The sequence below is a fragment of the Trachypithecus francoisi genome, unplaced genomic scaffold (assembly GCF_009764315.1).
Source record: "Trachypithecus francoisi isolate TF-2019V2 unplaced genomic scaffold, Tfra_2.0 Lachesis_group2, whole genome shotgun sequence".
Taxonomy (NCBI): domain Eukaryota; kingdom Metazoa; phylum Chordata; class Mammalia; order Primates; family Cercopithecidae; genus Trachypithecus; species Trachypithecus francoisi.
The window spans coordinates 70067698-70079440 of NW_022681465.1; the positions used below are offsets into that span (position 1 = coordinate 70067698).

Sequence of the window (11743 nt, forward strand, 5' to 3'; positions counted from 1 at the left end):
TTTAGACAGGATCTCACTCTGTAGCCCAGGCTGGAGCACAGTGGTGCCATTGTAGCTCACTGCAGCCTCAATCTCCTGGGCACAAGTGATCCTCCCACCAAAGCCTCCCAAGTAGCTAGGACTACAGGTGCGCACCACAATACCCAACTAAGTTTTTCTTCTTTTTAGTAGAGACAGGATCTTGCTATGTTGCCCAGGCTGGTCTTGAATTCCTAAGCTCAAGCAATCCTCCCAACTTGGCCTTCCAAAATGCTGAGATTACAGATGTGAGCCACTATGCCCAGACTGAAAGTTCAAAATTCAAGATTGACTTTCTCTGCACTGTTCAGTTCCATTATTCCAACTTGCTATGGGACCTCCAGTCTTTTGGCCCTACATTTTCACCCCAGACATTACCTACCTCATTCTCCCTTCTGGATTCACTTCCTTTCTTATCCATTTTACACACTCTGCACATCTTTCTGACCATCCGATACCAGTGCCTTCCTTTTTGACTCTCATTTGTCAATCTCCCACCCTCTCAAAATAATAGCTAACTTGGTTCAATTTGCCCATGCTCCATGTACTTAAAGTCAGACTGAAGTGCAGCTGAATAAACCCACATGCCAGCAGGCACAGGTGTCACTGCATTTATTCCTTAACCACAGCTAGGCCTTCTGCAACACACAACTCTACTTTTATATGATGTTGGTCAGGTTCTTATTCCAGTCTCCTCAGAGGCTAATCCAAATCTTTGCCACTCCAGACCTTGCCTTGAAAGACCCAGAAAAAAATGGAGCCACAAGTTATGAACAAATTCACATCACCCTCCTCCAAATCTATAAAAATATAGAGCTATTAGGGCATCCTGACTTCATCCTCCCTCCCTCAAGAGAGTTCTGAACTTCCTCCCATCTAAGGATGCCTTCTCTACCTGCAACACAGAGGCCTAACCCTCTAAGACTCTCAGCCATCAGTTATGCCCTTTTCCTCCTCTCCACCAGCTCCTTCCTTTAGTTCATGAATCCACTGTGGTCCCTCAGTCCTGGACTCCCTCTAGCTGTCACCTCTCAAAGTCAAACTATTTGAAAGAATGTCCAAATTTTCCACTTTCTCATGCCCCATTCATACTTCGGTCCATTTCAGTATGGTCTTCACTCTGTCATTCCAACAAATATACTCTCCAATAAGTCATTGCTAAACTGTTTGCCAACTTCAACAGTCATTAGCCCTTAGTTCACGTCTCCCAAGAGTTGACTATTGGTCATTCTTCCTTTTTAACATCGTTTCTCTCAATGGCTATAAATCTAATTTCCTGTCTCTCCTCCTTCCTCTTGGATCTGTCCTATTTTTGTTTCTTCCTTGTCTTCACCTGCTTCTTAAGTGCTGTTTCTCAGGCTTCAGTTATCTATTCTCTTCTCACTATTCCACTATCCTATGGCAATCTCAGTCACATCCCCTGATACAATGATGACTATCAAACCTTTATTCCAATGTAGACACTCTGTGGAGCCAGATTTCTCACAAAACATGTGCACTTGGATGACCTACAGACACTTTCAGTTTAATGTTCTAGAGTCAAATTCATTACCTATCTTCCTTACTCCTTGCTTTAGGAAACAGCAATACCATTTACCCAGATCACTAACTGACTATCATCCTAGACTCTTCCTCTCCCTGTACATCCAATTGGCAGCTAAGTCCTATAGAGTTTCACTACCTTGACACATCCTGCATTTCCATTCCCTCATCTCCATTGCCATGGATACTGACTCAGCCCAGGACATGGTAACCTTTTATTTCCACCATTGCAAATGTCTCCTAGCTGGTTTCCTGCCCCTAGCTTTGCCCTCTCTGCTTTGTCTTTCAGAAGACTGAGCAATCTTTAGAAAATGACAGCATGAACTTCACGATCTAGTTTAAGACCTTTTGATGGTTCCCCATTGTATACAGGTAAAATGAAAGTTCTTAGCATTGAATTCATGCATTGGCCCTTCCTATGTCTCTAGCCATTTCTAGTAATTCTCCATCCATTCAAAATCTGTCCTGCATCTCTACTCACTCACTTTCCCCAAACACACCATAGCATTCCATATCTCTGTGTCTTTGTACATGTTGTCACACTTTCAGGTAAACCTTCTTTTTCCTGTTGGCCCAGAGAAGTCCCACCCATCCTTCCATAATCATGTGGTGAAGTCCAAATAGCATTCACACTGCATGACAATGTAATTTGTTTTCAGAATTACTTGCCTTGCTAGACAGACTATAAGGTCCTTACGAGCAAGGGCTGTATCCTTTGTGTTTCCTATCATCATATCATCAGGGCTTAGCAGGATGCTATTATATTGCTATCAGAATTTATCATTGCCATTACTATTGGGTAATTGCTATCAGAATATAAATACAAATGTATGCCTGAAATTCAATTCTCAATATTTAAAACTTTCAATAACAAAATAGATTTTTGTGGTTGTAGGGTTTGAGGAAAAAATAAGTCAAAAAAAAAAAAGGAAAGAATTTCATCTACTTAATATGGCTTAAATACTCCTCAGACTGAAGGCAATAGAGATGGCTGCCTGGGTCATTGGTGGTGTCCTTTACTGAGAACATAAAGAAGGACCCACTCAAGTCTCTGATGAATCAAATCAAATATTTGAAATAATTTTGAACAAGCCATGTAAGTACACTTTAATAAGCATTCTAATTTTTATTCTGATTCTCAGTTATCAGTGTATAGCAAAAATAGCATAAGTTTAAGTATCAGACAAAGCAAGGCCTGAATGAAAGTTGAAATGTTTTATTGTTCTGTGTCTTGGAAATGCTGAACCTCCCTGAAACTCAGTTTTATCAGTGGTCATCAGGATCGTTAGAGCAATTCACCCAAACCCTTCACGCTCAGATACCTAGTACTTAATGACTGCTCAATAATGTTTACTTCCTTCCCCTTTACTGAATGCAATTGATTTTTGTACATGTTTATCTAAGCATTTTTTTGCAAAGATTACAAAAATCTTTCCCAGTACCAAGCTCTTTCCTCTTTTCACTGATAGCTTAGTGATGGCTTCTCTAGTCCAAGAACTCTCAAAGACTTTTAGGTTTTCTTTTTAGAGAGTAACATCTACTGTCTTCTTTTCTTGGCTAAGACACACCAAGAAAACAAACCAACAAACATCAAATCATAGAATAGATAAAAAAAAAAAATTGATTTACCTTAAATGCTAACCTTTTGCCAACAGTTGCTTCGAACTGAAACTATGGACGCTCTCTCCTGCATCTAGGAAAACTGGTTCCTCCCAAGCCACCTTAGCCTCCTCCCTCTTACCTGTCTTCCTCAGAGGCCCAGGTCTACTCTCTTAGTATTAAGTGGATGGCCTGGGATCACTGCTGCAGACTCACAGCCTGATTGGCTCAGCTCACTGTCAATCTCTATTCTGGTTCTGCCTTTTCTCAAGTTTACACTCCTGTTGCCTAGGAAATCTCAGTGACTGTGAAAGCTCAAGCCATTTGCACTGGGAGAGAAGCAAGCAGGAAGTTTTGCTGGCAATGGTTTGGTTTCTAGAACAGCATCAAAACTTGTCTCCCATCTTTTGTAAGGTAGTATTCAGCACATGGTCTTCTTTCTTTTAGGTAGCACCTTCCTGTCCTTCTGTTGTCCCCAGAAACCTTACTGCTAGGACGCCTCATTACTAGGTGAAACTTAAAACCACAACTCTTGGGAGCAGGCAGGAGTAATTATAGGTGATTCAAGGTTCTCCCTCCTTCTCTGCATTTGCAGAGGATGACATTTATGCTGTTTTCATCCTTAGTTTCTTCTTTTCTCTTTTTGTCTCTTTTTACTTCTGTTTTTAACATGTTCCCTAGCAGTTACTATGCCAGATAAGAAGAAATCTTGTGGCTTAGAGGAAAATATCTACATTATGCTCTCTTTCATTGTGTGTCTATGACATCCACCCTACCCTTGCCATTCCCACTCCTGCATATCCTGCTCTCAGGAGCAGGCAGGTATAATTACTGGTGATTCAGACCTTATACCTCTCTCTTTCTCTCTCTCTTTCTCTCTCTCTCTCTCTGTCTGTCACACACACACACACACACACACACACACACACACACATCTCTGTATATAACATAATCCTGGCTGTGTGCAGCATCCTTGCAGTATGAGAACTCACAGAACTGAGTAGATGCCAGGCACCCAGCTCTACAGACTACCAGGCAAGTTCTTTCACGGATTTGACAAGGGTCTGGGTCCTTTCCTGTATCTGCAGGGAGTATGCATAGTAGCTATTTCATCCTTTTATCTGAATTGTCTGAAGAATTGTCCCAGAATAAAGCAATTAGAACTATGGTTCTTCCAGGGCAACCTCAGATATCTAATGTTTTCTTTTCAGTGGTTTAACCCACAAGATATCATGCATTTTAAACTTTTAAGAAAAAACTTAATTCCATCTGCGAATGCAAAAGCAAATATGAGGGTACAAACATTTAAATATGAAGTTTTTCTTGAAAGCCACCTACCAGAGAGCAAGTTTGGTGCAATAGTTTAAGAAAAGATAAAAAAGGAACAGGAAAATGGGGACGACGGACAGTATGATGGAGCCACCGTGCAAGCCCTCAATACTCTGCCTCCAGGCTATCAAATAAAGTAAAAAGAACAAAATCTCTGGAGTACTTAAGCAACGCTTTTGCTTGTTTCTACTCCTAGCAACTGGTGTAATTCCAAGGGTTTTACCATGTGTAGAGATAGTATCTACCAGATCCAGCTCAAAAAACTAGATCCGGGTTTGTGGTATTGGGTTTCTGACATGATTGATTATATTTTAAGGCATAAGTATTCTTTCCAGTGGTAAAGAAGACAACGATAGTCTATGGTGCAATGTGGTAAAAAGATTTGTAAAATATTACTACTGGATTCCTAATCAAATATTCATAAAAGGCAAATCTCTGGGTAATTGTGATATCTTAAAATATTTTAGTCAAACTAATAAATGTAATGAGGATGACTGCTCCTAACTGTGGTAGACGAAGTAAAGAAAAAGGATGAACTCAGGGCTTGAAATTCCAAGTTCAAGTTCCACATAAATGATCTGAAACCTTCTATGTCTTCCCAGAGGAATGTATATATCTCCCATTGTCATCAGCCTGAGGTTTCAGAAAATCAGATCTAGAGTCTCATCCTGAGAGTGGCAGAATTACAGTGCAAATTGAATTCCCAACCAGGCAAAGTATCTTCTGCTAAACTGAAGGAATTGATTGGGAAGGAATGAGATTCTGAAAATTGGAATGAAACATGTAGGGTAGATCCTGATGAAGCTGAGGATACTTAACCTCTAAATTCTCCTGCATCTTCTTTGCCAGTAGGAGCAACCCTGCTATTCATGTCTGAGAAGGTTCATCCTGATTTTTCAAAGGAAAGTGTACTAGCACCTCTGAGGTATTTTAATTGGAAGACACTGCTGATTATCCTCAGAATCTACTTCCACCAAACCTCTTGACTTGTAGAACTCTATCTAGACTCTAGTCCCAACAGGCTTGAAAGAGAAATTAAAATTGTGAACCAATGAGAGACATATTACATACCAAAAGTAGTGTGTATTTTTTCAATTTATACAGACAGAAATCTGGTGAATACATGTGAGAATGTAAGTTAATAGTGTGAAATAATGGTTGAAGGAACATAAAGTTCACTCGAGATGAATTTATTGATACAGGCCCACGAAGCACAAATTCTCAATATAGAGTTGCAGCTCGATGGGTTATATACAGCTCTGTTTGTCTGGTTGAGTTAAAAATGAAACAAAGGGTGGCCTGTACTAAATGAAGCTGAAATACCAGAATTGCCTTGGGACACTGAAGAGGAAGGTATGTAAAGGTGTGGGGAGATTGAAATGTTGAACTGGATTTATCATGCAAGACCTGATTACCAAGGGAAATTGGGTTGCTACTACACACTGATGTAAAGAGTAAGTCTGAAAAGGAACAAAATCATGTCCTTTGCAGGGACATGGATGGAGCTGGGAGCCATCCTCAACAAACTAATGCAGGAACAGAAAACCAAATACTGCATGTTCTCTTATAAGTAGGAGCTAAATAATGAGACCACACGAACACACGGAGGGGAGCAACACACACTGGGGCCTGTCAGAGGATGTGGGGAGAGGAGGGAGGGGATCAGGAAGAATAACTAATAGATGCTGGGCTCAATATCTAGGTGATGGGAGGATCTGTGCAGCAAACCACCATGGCACACATTTACCTGTGTAACAAACCTGCACATATACCCCCGAACGTAAAATAAAAGTTGAAAAAAAAAAAAAGAAGCAAATACTATGTTTTCATTTTCTTTGTAGCACTTGTCACAACTGCAATCATTTCTTTGGTTTGCTGTTATAGGTCATTAAAAAGAAGAGTAAGCCTGGGATATAGGAACTCTGTTAGCACATCACTAAGTATGCCCATGCCTTTTTATTTTTTTTTTTAATTTTTTTTTTTATTTCTTGCTACATTCATTTTTATTTTATTTTATTTTATTTTTTTTTATTATTATACTTTAAGTTCTAGGGTACATGTGCATGACGTTTATATCATGTATAACTCCCCAATGCAATCCCTCCCTCCTCCCCCCTCCCCATGATAGGCCCCAGTGTGTGATGTTCCCCTTCCCGAGTCCAAGTGATCTCATTGTTCAGTTCCCACCTATGAGTGAGAACATGTGGTGTTTGGTTTTCTCTTCTTGTGATAGTTTGCTAAGAATGATGGATTCCAGCTGCATCCATGTCCCTACAAAGGACGCAAACTCATCCTTTTTTATGCCATGCCTTTTTATTAAAGTCAACAAAAAAATCTACAATAACCCAATTCAGGAAGGAAAACTAATAACTCCAACTCTTCAAAAATGAATATTTGGAACCCCTTCCCAGTCAGGAAAACAATCAATTGCAGTACTTGCTGAGGGCAAAGGGCATATGATATACAAATGCTAGCTATCACCGTGTGATCAGTTGCAAAAGGATTGTAAAAGTTATGAGTATTTACCTTTTATTTTGTTATGAATTTGTGAGTGTGTATAATACTATTGTATTCTTCTCACTCTATCACCTTAAAATCTAATATATTACTTCACAGTATTTATGTTACAGAATATCAGGGATAAGAGTGAACATCACCCAAGGACCTCCACTCTGGGGAGGAGTTAGTATATTCCCAGTATGCTATAGAAGAGTTGTATTAAACTGTGTTTTTTGAATGTCAACTTGACATATGCCATTGTACCTAGTTATTAAATCAAACTCTAATCTGTGTGTTGCTCTGATGTTATTTTTTAGATGTGATTAATATCTGCAATCAGTTTATTTGAAGATATTGTGCCTCAAGACTGGAATATCAGGAACATTCTGTCACTGCCCTCCAAAAGCTCATGTCCTTATCACATACAAATACATCCATTCCAACCCTCTAATTCCAAAGTCTTAACTGGTTTCAGTATCAACTCAGTGGTCCAAAATCCAGAGTCTCATCTGTGAACCTGTAAAATCAAAATAAAGTGACACCTTATAAGATACAATGGTGATACAGGCGTAAGACAGACAGTCCCATTCCAAAAGTGTGAAAGAGCACCCTTCCACGCTCCCTCTCCCAACAAAAGTAACAGGCTCCAAGTAAGATAAAAACTCAGCAAGGCAGGTAGACATTACATTTTAGAGCTAAAGAATAATCTCTTTTGACTCCATGTGCCACCTCCTGGACACACTGGGCTAGGATTGGGCCCTCAAGGCCTCAGGCAATTCCACCTCTATGATTTTGCCGGGTGCAGCTCACATGATAGGGGTTTGTGGAGGTATGGGGGAAAGCCAGGAGAAAAAAGTCTAGGAAACAAGAAGTGGAATAGTGAACACATGAAGACAAGCTTCACTAGTTCTTCCACTTCACTTTGGGTAAGCCCCAGCCCAGACACCTATATTCCAACTGCCCAAATCCCTGATCTGTGGCAATCTTCCACCAAAGATTTCTTCTGTGACTCGTGGTCTCCATGTCAGTGTGATGAGCTTCTTCTCTGTGCTCAGACCTTAGGCATTTCTTATTCCAAGATACATGTTGCATTCTAACCAGAGATTTTATGGAAGTACTGTGTCCAAAAGAAATAACTGCATTGGTGGAAAATATGGCACAGAGCTGTGAATGTGAGTTGAAGAATTATTGATGGACAACCAATTAGAGCTATTTCTGCGATCCTTCACTTCGGAATTTTATGTTACTGTAGGAGATAGAAATATAGGAGCTAAAGGGTGAGTCCAAGAAACTTCCATTGGAGGGAGAAATATGTAGTCAACACTTACAGCCAAAATTCTTGAGATTGAAATGTATTAGTTTGGTGGAAAAGTAATTGCAGTTTTGCCATTGCTTTCAATATTTGGCAGGATATTTCTTATTTGGGGCCTGAATTTTGTGCAAAGTCAAATTAAGACATTCAGGAAAACTGTGGGATTGTTCTAGAATGGGCGACATCCTAGTCTCTCTTGCAACTGGATCCATGGGATTCCAGTTGCAAGAGAGACTAGGATGTCGCCCATTCTAGAATAATCTTGGGATACTAAGGAAAGAAAAGTTTGATTCTCAGGAGAGGTACAAGTTCCATCATACTAATGTGTCGACCTTACATAATGACATTTAGAAAACATGATTAGGTATAGAGTTTATTCAAGTGCAAAGCTTGAGGATGACCAACCAGAAAACACTGACTCCAAACAAATGGGGTCAGTGTTCTGAAATGGAGAAGTTAAGATTTCACTTAAAAGATAAGAACAGAGAAGTTTTAGCAGTATTACAATATTTGCCATACAAAATCAGTGCACACATTACAGCGACTTGATTGGTTACAGATTGCTGCATCCCCAGGAAGATTACTTTGTTACTCCTTAAAAAGGGCTAGGACCTGAGGGAGTCTTGTCTCTGGCACCTCTTGGTCTTCCTAATTATCTACCAGAGAAGAATAAGGAAGGAGGTTAATCTATAATCAGAGAAGCATAAATTGCAGCTGCGTGTTACTTGACTGCATGTTATGTAACTCACATTCCTCTCAAGCCTCAGAGTAAGTTAAAATTCCAACAGCTCTAAGTCTGAATCATTTAATTCTACATATGTCTTCTCCTAAACCATGCTTCAATATGGGCGTTTTCTTGAATCTAAGAGTCTTGGCAGCAGAGAAAGCCAGATCAGGAAAGAAGGTATGGCAATGGCCAAAAATTAGAAGCAAGTATTATTTGGGAGCTGAAGTCCCATACCGACTGGATTCGAAGTGGAGGCTGTGGTGCTAGAGAAATAGTATGTATCTGTGGGAGTGACTATTTTTAACATCCACACTTGTGTGGTCTGAGGTAACAAGGAATACATAAAGTGAAAATCTCCTACCTCTCAGACTGCCTGCTCTTACTCACGTTTTATGCATGTAAGAAGCAGAGACAAGGGGTGACCACATATGCATCCATTCATGGTGGGTCTTGATGAGCCAGAATGTATTCTAGAACAGAGCCCGGGATTTTAGCAGCTCACAAACCACATCAACTCCCTCTTGAAGTCTGAGGCAGGAAAACAGTGTAATTGAAGAGATCCGCTTTTAATTTCTCCTAAAGATCAGGAAAAACAAACACTCAAAAAAGGATTAACACGGAGTCACAGCTTTCTATAACTGTTTTTGTTGTTGTTGTTTTGAGATGGAGTGTGGCTTTGTCACCTAGGCTGGAGTGCAGTGGCACCATCTCAGCTCACTGCATCCTCCACCTCCCGAGTTCAATCGGTTCTCCTGCCTCAGCCTCCCGAATGGCTGGGACTACAGGCATGCACCACCACGTTCGGTTAATTTTTGTATTTTTAGTAGAGACAGGGCTTCACCATATTGGTCAGTCTGGTCTCCAACTTCTGACAGGCGATGCAGTCACCTCGGCCTCCCAAAGTGCTGGAATTACAGGCGTGAGCCACCGCGCCCGACTCAGAGTAAGGAATCAGGAGTCAACACCTCAAGGGCCATTAGGAAGGCTGGGTGCACTGTTGAAAACGGTGCCCCGATTTCCTTAATCCTTGGTATTCCCCTTAGGAAAATAAAAGGGAAAGGCCGAATTAAATGAACTCCTTGGTTTCATCCAGCTCCAGGAATCCCAGATTCTCCACCATCTTAAATTGATCTAAGAGAGAGCCCACCACCCTTTCAGGGTGGGCTTAAGAAGGGTCTTGGGGAGCGCCCTCCTTTCCCATGATACATTTTCTCTTTTATCTTCTATTCCTTTGGGGATAAAAGTAAAAGAAATAAAAATAGAGGCACAAAATGCAAAACTAACTGCCCCACTTATCCTTCAAAACCTTTCCAGTAGTTTGAATGAAAGATAAAAGGGCTTCCAAATACCCGATTGTCCAGGGGTCCTCTCACCAGCCCCAGTCAGTTCTCCGGGATTCCTATGGACGAAAACAACCCCAATTTGCTGTGGCACGTCCAGGGGCACCTTTCCTCCGTCTTTAAGAGCCTGAAAATGCTCGCTACAATTTCTATTGGCAACTACCGAGCACCCCTTTAGAACAACTGAATGAGCAACGGAACGTCTCTCCGGCTCTGAGGAAGGCGGCCCAGGGCGAACGTATTGGACTGGGAAATTAAATGCTGGCTCCAGCCTTGTGCGATGCAGCGCACGTCCAGAGCTGGAGAGGGAAAAGGAAACTTCCACTTTCTCCAGAACTGTCTTTTTCACCCCAGGTTAGAGGCCCTTCTTGGCTCCACAGCCCCTACCAGCCTCTTCCTTTTCCAGCCCGAGACACCAGCCCAGCGTGGAAACCTACCTGGATGACCCTGTGACAGAACCGCCAGTGCCCATGCGTATTACCTGGAACAGGCTTGTCTCTGGATTTTCCCGCCAAGCACTCACCCAGTGTGGAAGTCGTCAGGATTTTGGAGGCCTCTGAAAGCAGGATCCCAAAGAGAAGGAAGCCCACTAGAAGCAGAACCCAGCTGCCCATCCATGCACACTCTTGCAGAAGCCTCAGAACCCAGCCCTTAGGCTGTGTGCCCTGCACCTGCCTAAGGGACCCTGTGCACCAAAGGAACCCCCCTTTTATGGATCCTTCCCTGATCTTATGGTGCCACACTTCCTTTCTTACTCTGATAACCTTGTCAAACCCAAATAACTTACATTGAGAGAGGCTCTCTAAAAAAAACCTTTTGGAGACCCTCTTTAAAAGAAATGGGCGGCCGGGCGCGGTGGCTCAAGCCTGTAATCCCAGCACTTTGGGAGGCCGAGACGGGCGGATCACGAGGTCAGGAGATCGAGACCATCCTGGCTAACACGGTGAAACTCCGTCTCTACTAAAAAGTACAAAAAACTAACCGGGTGAGGTGGCGGGCACCTGTAGTCCCAGCTACTTGGGAGGCTGAGGCAGGAGAATGGCGTAAACCCAGGAGGCGGAGCTTGCAGTGAGCTAAGATCCGGCCACTGCACTCCAGCCTGGGCAACAGAGCGAGACTCCGTCTCAAAAAAAAAAAAAAAAAAAAAAGAAAAGAAAAAGAAATGGGCATTCCAGTGGGAATACACATGGGCATATTCAGGGAGATAAAGGAAGACAATGAGGCTTTTTAAATGAAAAATGAGGAGAGTTACACAGGTCATTTTTAGACAGTTATTCTTGGCTAGAAGGGTCAATAACAAGAGTGACATCAGTCCAAGTTAGGATAGGCAGTTGCTGGACAGATACCCTCACAGAAGTATTTTTTTTGTGTAAGGGT

General features: G+C 41.7%; 1 protein-coding gene and 1 long non-coding RNA gene across 2 annotated transcripts in view; one reads left to right on the forward strand and one right to left on the reverse strand.

The window, feature by feature from the left end:
• Positions 1–3285, reverse strand: part of CAPSL (calcyphosine like) — a 50081-nt gene extending 46796 nt beyond the window's left edge. The window contains exon 1 of the mRNA XM_033179353.1: positions 3190–3285. The gene's annotated coding sequence lies outside the window, so the exon portion shown is untranslated. The remainder of the gene's footprint in view (positions 1–3189) is intronic.
• A 164-nt stretch (positions 3286–3449) lies between these two features.
• On the forward strand, positions 3450–4639 carry LOC117064462. Its single transcript, XR_004429472.1, has 2 exons — positions 3450–3573; positions 4371–4639. It is a non-coding gene; the product is annotated as an uncharacterized LOC117064462 (long non-coding RNA).
• Positions 4640–11743: the final 7104 nt, after the last annotated feature.